Raw genomic sequence first — 9,504 nt, 5'->3', positions numbered from 1 at the left:
TGGTGTTTAACTTTATCATGTGGACAGTAAATGTCTGCTTTGCGCCTTACGTCTAGTAGAGTTAGGCCATCATTTAAAGGCAATTTTTTGCCCTCCCCCAACAAAAACAAAAACATCACAATAATAATAGAATTAGTAACAATGTGCAATAAGCAACTGAAATTAAAACTGAATGTCCATTTAGTCAATTATAATGGTAAGATGAAGTAGATTGGTGTTAGGTTAAAAGAACATTTTATAGTGCAGACTTTTAGATTTAGATGATGATAATACAAAACAAACAATGTTCATAGGTTTGCAGCGTACTGACTGTAAATTAACGCTTATTTCCACAATAGGAGTATACAAAAAGACAAGACTTCGGCAGGCACTATTCATTTAATTTAAGGTTACATTGGCTGTACCTGCACTCAATTACAACATTACTACCAAATTGAACGTTTTCAATTTGACGCCATCAATTTCCGAGGCTATCATCATTTACTGTTCAAAGGGTTCTTGAAAAGTGACTCGCTTAAAATTACAAATTCGACATCATTTTGAACAAAACAGACATTAAAACCCATTCAGTGTGATCAATAGGGCCGGCCAAAACTTGCAGATAAATATGGTATTTATATGCACCAAATTTGCATAAAACGTCCACCGAATTTGCACAAAAATTTGCAAATAAACTTTCAAAAACATAGGTATCAACTCGTTGTGGGGGTCTGTAAGGACTATTTTTGCCTTCCATATCAGACAACATGTAGATGAATTGGAAAATCATATCATAATATCTGCCAGCACCTGGATTTGAAGGTGCCTTTGCTTGGTTGCAGGTTTTGCCTTGTCCATGCTGCCCCTTGCCCAGATCAGTAAGGCTCTATATTTACCCTTTTTTGTGTACAGTATTGAGATTCTAGTTGGTTTTTCAGGAAAAGCTTGAGCTTTTGCCAACAGGACAAGCAGGAATAATATGAGAATTAGAGAGCAAGTACTTTTTTTGCAACAAAACTAGAAGATTGGGACAATGCAGGATTTAAAGGAGGTGCAGAAGGTGTCTTTTACAATACATCTTCAAAAATATGCAAGAGCTTTTTCCTCAACCAGGTTTTAAGAGTCAATTCCAATGAATGTAAAGGTTTACAATTTTGAGACCTCCCAACTATCCAGGATGGTCAAAACAATGAATGAAGCCCTTGCTTCTCTTTGGGTTCCTTCAATGTTAATTGTTAAAATGTCGGTTTTTGATCCTCACTCTAATATGAGATTGATTTGATCCTCAGTTTATTTGTTCCGTCAGTTCCCGCCTTTTGTCTGCATGTGTGAAACCACAATGGTTTTAACTTAATTCAAGACGATACCAGATATGAGCAGGAGACAACCAAGTGCAACGTTTTCATGATCCCAAAAAAGATCCTTGTGTGAAAGCCCCATCTCATTGAATTCAGGTAGAAAGAGCTATTTTAGATGAATGAAATACAAAGGCATTAAAGCACAAAAAGTGCGTTTTGTTGAAAAGATTTGAAAAAAGAATCGGGCAATGAAATTTGACATTTCTTTCTAAACTAGACCAAGATTCTTTCAAACTTTTCTTAAATATTGATATTTTTTGCTGAATGGCTCAAAATGCAAATTAAGATGCAGAGAAATGCCAAAAATTGCTCTAAAACTTGCAAAATTTGGAGAAAAATCTCGGAGGTGCAAGTTTTTTGCGCTAAATTTGCGCAATAACCAGGATGCAAGTTTTGGCCGGCCCTAGTGATTAAGGAATGGTTAAGTTAGCGGTTGCCTTCACTTGTTTAAGCATTAGGCCTTTACCATTGATGCATTTAATAAATTGATGGATTTTTTCTTGGATTTATGTACTGGTTCAGACATCAGGGTCCTCAGAGGGATCTAGCCTGAAGAGAAAAGGAAGAGCAGCCATTCTGCACTCTTTTTTGGTTTCCTTCTTCTGTGAACTCCCTGTCTTACTCGCCTCTTTGGATTTATCCCGCCACTTTCTGTAACTCAGAGTTTGACTCTTAGATGGCGAGACAATAGCAGCATCAGAAAAGCGCCAGATTATCGTGAATTCGTTTCACCTTCAAGCCATAAACAGTATCGTTGCTGCACAGGACAATTAGGGAAAGGCATTTAATATTTACCGCTTTAACAGGACAATTTATCGAGCTCTTAATATAGCATATGGTCCCTACTATCAAAGCTTGATCCCGACGCACAAAAATTAAAATCTCATCCAAACTAACCTCTCCAATTTCTGCCATTTCCTGTGATGACCTGGGCTTGCGCGTTCATTGTGGACCTGAGCCCAATTTAAAGCCATTTTAAGACTCAAAGCAACAAAACGCGTCCATTGCCTTATTTACGCCGTTGAAGTTGCACAGCGCTCTTTTGGAATATTTTCAAGCTTGTTGTTGAAGATGTATGTAAAAATATTTCATGCCATATTCCTACTTACACCTGATAAGAGCATTATACATGCATTGATTTGCGTAATATCATTGGTTAAACTTAAGACTATTTTGCCAGAAAGAAAGTGGATGCTGTTATCCTTCCGGATTCTTTGTCTGCCCTATATGGTGCTTTTCACTTAATTTATCGTCTAAAAATAAGCCAAAAAATTAGATTTGTTTCGGTGCTTCCACCCAGCTTGCTCTATCTGAAAATTGTTTACCGTAATCATGAGGTCATGAAATGCATTGTTTGTAGAAAATAAAATCAATTTTTTTATCGAAGTTTAAAGCTAGCCGATTAATTTGAAACCAATTGGTTAAGTCTCCGAGCCACTGGCTATTTTCGTGTTCTACGGAAAGTAGGTCATTGGCATAATGTTGGGATGTCGCCTCGTCGGCAAACATTGTTACTTCACGTTGAGTAGGCCGTTTACATAAATTAAAAATAGAAGTAAGCCCAGGATGCTGCCTTGGGGTACCCCGCAAATCACCTCGGCGGGGGGTTCAGATAATTTTCCATTCATCGCTTCCTTTTGTTTTCTACCATCTAAATAGTTCAACACATTAGTAGTGTTGGGGCAAGTCCAGATTCGAGCACGAGTGCACTCGAGTTTTTTACGTGATTTTGGAGAAATTAGCCGTTAGAAAGGACGCGAGTCGGGACTCGTCATATAAATATTCTATAAATTTCGTCAGAAAATGGGCTCTTCTTCGTAAGAGTGCAGCCGTAGAATGGTGATTTCATTGGCCTTGTTTAGCTTAGTAAAAACAAGATGAGTCTTTTATTTGACTGAGTCCAGTAGAAGACTCGACACCTATGCAGACTCGAGTTTGGACTCGGCAAGTCCTGCAAAAAGTCAGAAAATCATAGGACTCGCACGAGTCCGACTTTTGCCAGACTCGCCTCACCACTACACATCCCCTGTATCCATATTTGCGAATAAAAGTTTGTAGATTATGGAGTCAAAGGTTTCTAAAGGTCAATGAGCGCGGCAACGGGATACTTAGAATTGGATTTGTTCGAAACAGTTTGTAAAAAGTTACGAACCGCCTCGGAGGTAGAAAGTGTCGGCCTAGATCCAAATTGAGGATATTGTTACACATATTTCTATTGTTAACCTTAAGTTGTGCTGGACTGATATTGACTTGATGTTGCGTTTGAGTAACGTTTTTAATCCCTTCCACATACTTCTCGAGTCGCTCTGATTAGAATGAGAAAGTTCAACCCAATACTTTTCCTTAGCAGCCTTAATTATTTTTAGCAGGTGCTAGAGTATTTGGAGGATTGAGATTTATTTGTCAAGGGGGGGGGGGCTTTTCTTTAAAATGGCGAGAGACTTCATTTGGGATTGCAGTAGGGATCCAGGGTTTTTTCTTAGAATTTCATCAGCTGGGTTCTTGGTCCGTGGCGGACATGCTTTGTAAAAAGTAGACTACAATTTATTGTTAAAATAGCTAGTACAATCTTCGGGAGTTTGATTCAAAAATTCCACTTTGTTTCGGCCAAAATTGCCGAAGTGTGTTTGTTGCGACATATTTGCACGTCATTATGGCACAATTATGTTTCATACTGATGTTATTGTATATACAGGATCTCTGAATTGGAGCTCGCATAGTACAGGTTTTGAAGATTTTGATGCCCAGAATCTATTTGATCTTTGGAAAGCACCAGTGTACTTTTGCATAGTGTGTGCATGCACAGGAGAAGAAAAAAACAAAGACAGGAATTGCAAATTTGATTAGGAAGCACAGTTTTATCCCCTTTTTTTCTTCCCTACAGAGGGACAGACTTGATGAAGGCGTGTATGGCTCTTTTGAACTTTCTTTTAGATTGGATGGAACGAGTGGCCGATGGTAAGGCGTTCCACAAGGACAACGCCTGCTGGACCAACACTGCGTCATTTTTCTGGTAATAAATGTCTCCTTTCTCAAACCCCCTTGTTTCTCGCAGAGTAGGAGAATACCTCCCGCAATGTTCTCCTCCGCTCGGACGTCACCAATCGAACGAAATAAGCCGTCCAACCCTCCGCCTCCCCAATGAATGCTTTTCCAGACCTCCAGTAAGGTGCTTTTGATGGCCATTTGGTTTATTGACAAAAAACCTGATCGTTGGTGGAGCTCTTGGTTCGACACTCTATCCGCTTGTTTAACACCGATGTATTCGCCAAAACCTTGTTGAAGCATTTCTGGATCTGATCTTGTTTTCCAAAAGTATGTGCTTGGTTTCCATAAAAGCCGGATGTTTTGAAAAATAAGGACAGACAGTACCTCAAACGAGGAATATTCAGGGATTCCATAGCCGGCCTGAGCCTGTTCCTATTGATTTTAGGTAAGAGGAGGCGGAGTAGGCCTAGACCTTGTTTTAATCCTTGGCATACCGTGCGTATATGAGTATTTCAATTTAGATCCCTTTGTACGTGAACACCAAAAATCTTGCAACCCATTTGTTCTTTAACCATACTTCCATCAATGTTTATGGACATAGGCGATACTGCTCGTTCCTGCTTGCCAAGCAAAATCAGTTTGGTTTTGGAGGCATTTGTTGTCAGCGCGTTACTTGCCATGAAATCCATCACCTGACGGGATGTCCTCTCTAATGCAGTTTTGAGCTCCTCACGAGAATTGGCTTGTACGATGATGGTAGTGTCATCAGCAAAGCAGAAAGTTTTAGTTATCCTTGATCCGGTGATCCAGAGAGGCAAGTTAGCCACATACACGAGAACAAGAGAGCCGACAAAACTGCACCCTGGGGAGAATCGCAAGAGACTTCCTTCTACCTGGACCTGCATCCACTCACTTCAACACATTGTTTCCTTCCTGTTAGATAGGACAACACCCATTTTGTCGCCCTCCAATGAAATTCATATATCCGCAATTTCTTGACCAGAATGCCCCAGTCCAAGGTATCAAAGGCAGAAGAGAGGTCAAACTGCAAAAGCCCAACTTTTCCTTCTCCACATAACCGAGTCGCTTCACTGACCATCCTTGCAAACGGCCTTAAAAGTGGAGTGGTCATTCCGAAGGCAATGCTGATTATGTGGTAAGATCCCACTTTCTTCAATATATTCGAGGATCTGTGTCTGAGCCACCTTTTCCAACACCTTAGACAGAATGGCCACAAGACGATAGTTAGCCACATCCTCTGCACTCCCCGCCTTGAACATGGGTGTAATTTTCGCCTTCTTCCAGTCCTCAGGGAACTCCCCAGTTAAAAACGATTGGTTCACCAGTTGAAGCAAAGGCTCCGCCGGAATTGGATGGCGCATTTTGATGGTCTTTCCACAAAAAGAATGAAGTCCAACTCTCTTCTTTCTTGGGCTCCTTAATTGTTCAATTTGCTGCCCTCAAATATTCGTAGGGCTTATGTATGCGTTGATCCAGTAGCAGGGTTTAAGTCAGACTTGCACAAGTTTTTGACCAAAATTCCGGATCAACCTTATATTCAAAGATTAGCCAGATCAGTCAACTCCAATTTGTTGGTCGATCAACTTCGATCAGCTAATATATATAAATAAAAGTCAAGTAAAATGAATAATCTTCTCGTCTTGGACTGCTGGGATTCCAATTCCGGTAGCGGTAAGGAAGTCCGCAAAAAAAGTCCATCAACTCCTGCACTTCCAGATGACTTCAACGACTTAATGGGATCATCGATCTCTCTTCTGTTGACCGGCCGGAAAGCAAAACCATCAACAATTCTTCCTCTACAAAGAAGTAGTTTGTCCGTTGGCTTGATTGTTTCTTAGACCGTTGATTTGACCGTCATTATCTTGGAATCAAAGAAATTCACCAGACACTCTGACATTTCTATTGGATTCTGAATCCTTTTTCCAACAAATCCTCTAACATTTTGGGTCTTGTTGGTTTGATTTACCGTTCAACACATTGATTATTCGCCGCTCAACTTCTTGGGCAAACCACTTTGTGGTATCTTGACGTACGCATTTGTGCATTGGTTTCGCAGTTTCTTGAACTCCTTCATCAGTTTCTGTCTCACTGTCCCCGCTGTCTTTTTGAGAGCGCATTTCTTTCCCTTATTAGGTTCTTGGTTGCGATAGTCAATGATCCGTTGTTTGGAGCAGTGTAGATCCTGTAGATCTTTTTGGGAGCAAAACGTAGGGTGTTTTTGCCTGTTTGCCAAGGAAAACAAATGGGCTGAAGTAGTCACTTACGCGTACGTCGGTTATTGGAATGCCACATTTACAATTTGTTTTAACGTTACTGAAAATGTTGCCAATTAGCGTGGATGAGATTGCATTGATCTTAGGTAGATTGTTAATAAAAGGATGCAACTCATGACAAATCAAAAATTTGTTATACTAATTTGACTTGGAGTTGTATTTCAAAAAGTCAGCATTAGAATTGCCACACAAAATAGGTGCTCTGATTGTCAAAGCCCGACCACTTTGTCAAGTTTTTCAATAGCGTTGCCAATATTTGCTGTCGGTGGCAAATCAAGAGACAAGATGAAGTAAATGGACGTTTCTATTCCTTTTGACTCAAAGTGGTCAACCACATATTTGCAGAAAAAATGAACATTGAAAACATCAATTAATACGTTCAAAAGTACGAGAGGGGAGCTTTTTTTGTTCGCATTGTGAAATTGTGGATTTTTTTGCCGCTGTACCTAAGACTGTGCTCTAGTCTGGCCTTGATTAAACGTGGACTTTTAGACATCAATTTACTGCCGCACAGCAAACATGCAATCACTCCCCAGTGAAAAGTATTTTCACTTAAACTTAATGTGTAGTCAAATTCTTTGGCGCATGACTCCTGTCATCTTTTATTTCTCTACCTTTGATCTTATTTAATTTTGAACCTGCGTCTTTACCATTTCAAATTTAAAACCATTACTCTTCTTTCATCATTTTTTGGTGCCTTGAGTGATGTTACAATACACATTAAACAATAAACTAAAAGCTGAGGACACTCTCAACAGAAAATGGAGTCGTGGAGCAAAATTCCCACTCAGCCTCAATTTTTTCCTATCCTCGTTAGGTATTCAAATTGGTAATGCTCGAAGCTAATATCAACCTTATCTAATTGCAATAATAGTTCTTGCATTGCAATTATTGATGGTGTGGTACTTTGAAAAGGTCCCATAGCTTAAACTCGTTGCCGTCAATGGTACTAACATTCATTGAAACCAACCACCGTTCACCCTTGTCAACGTTATGGACGAATCACACGTCTTGCTTGCATTAAGGATTCTTCATTCTTCATGTGTAAGTTGGCTCGTTGAATCGAGTTCTAATCAGCCATTTTCTCTTATGCCCAGCTGACTGACTGAAGGAGTTAAATTCGATGTTTAATTCCACATGGGTCATCATTTACTAGACCTTGAAAACACATTTGAAGTGAAGGGAGACGAAGGGTGTTGGCAGCAAGTCGAAAATGGAGATCCTCAGTCCTACAGGCTAGAATTGCACAACAAATTATTCAATTGATATAATCTTTTTATTGTATAATCCAGGGCTTTACCATAAGACATGGTAAAAGTTGAAAAATGGCAAAAATTGCTTGCAATCGAAGTTTGAAACAAGGTTGGCTTAAATTCAAGTAGTAAAAAGTTCAGTTTTCGAGGTCAAGTAATGAGCTTCATGATAATTCATGCCAGATTATCAAATAGAAAGTAAAAACCATACTCTAATGATTTGTTGTCATGAAAATGACACTATGTTAAAAGGTAGTTACGGCAAAAACGACGCCATGAAACTGATTTTAAACCTCTCTAAGTATATCTAATTAGAAAATAGTTAGCCTCTGTTTTGGCTGAAGTTTGAGATCTATAAAAATCTAGCAAAAAAAGGTCATCGTTTTTTGGAATTTTCCGTTTCAAGTATGCAGTGGGAAACACTGTATGTGGAAGAAGGGTTATATTGTTGCGCATCTCTCATCAGGATGGACAACCAGCTAGAACTACAAGGAGTTGAGAACCAATCAGGATCAGCGAGCCCTCACAAAACTAGACCTCGTTGAACACGCATTCTCGCATGAATTATGGTTATGTATCGTTGAGTAGCACGAGTAGGGTACGAAATCGGTTTTGCTCTCCAAGAGCGTGGGTTTTGTAGTTTTCCACTCTCGGTCCTTCGATTACCTATAAGCATTTTGGGCGGAAGGGGGGAAGGAGCCCATAAAAGGTTGACCAGAAATCAAATTCGAGGCTGAGACGCTCCTTAAAAAGACCTACACGGTGTTCAAAAAGCCCTATCAAGTTTCCAGAGAAATTCCCAAACACAAATTGGCATTTTTCTAACCCAGAAAGTTAAAGGAAACAACTTTAACTTTTCTGTTTTATGAAATTCTAGTCCACATACCTAAAAACATTATAAAACTAAAATTTTCAAAAACCTACTCAATGTAAATTGGGAACACATTTAGTTAGCTTTTGAATGTAATTTACGATATCATCTATTTCACCGCTACTTAGTTACATCGGATTTAGTGGTCCAAATTTCATCGTTTTTAGCCCCAAAATGCCCCGGTTATATATTAATTCAATTTCCCAAAGAATTAATATCGATTTTCATTATCGTAAAAATGAATGATCATTTTTCCATTTCTTGCATAATTTCAAATTAACTTAAAACTTTGTACAACCATATCTAAAACCCTCAAAAAAGCAGATTTTTGAAAATTCATTTTTAAAAGAGTCCAAGGTACATTTAGTTCAGCGGTCATTGAAAATTTCACAAATATCAATGAAGCCTTAAAGAAGCTATTTTCAATCAGTTTGAACAAAGTCTTCAAGAAACGACAAAATCTATAACATTGTTGGTTGTATGTATTGTCTTCAGAATTCAAGTGAATGCATAACTAAGTGTACACATGATGATAGTAAAACACATTTTCAAAGATTACACTTTTAGTGTGTTTTAAGTGACATTGTATAGCTTTTTTTTAGCTATTATGAGACTATGTAAGAAGAGGAAAAATAATCTTTTGTTTTTGTGACATTGAAAATCGATATCAATTCTTTCGGAAATTGAATTAAAATGTAACCGGGGCATTTTGGGGCTAAAAACGATGAAACTAAGGAACTAAATTCCATGTAACTAAGAAG

This window comes from Tigriopus californicus, chromosome 5 (genome assembly GCF_007210705.1).
Source record: "Tigriopus californicus strain San Diego chromosome 5, Tcal_SD_v2.1, whole genome shotgun sequence".
NCBI lineage: Eukaryota > Metazoa > Arthropoda > Copepoda > Harpacticoida > Harpacticidae > Tigriopus > Tigriopus californicus.
The sequence above is the reverse complement of the archived record's forward strand: the minus strand, read 5'-3'. Positions refer to the sequence as shown.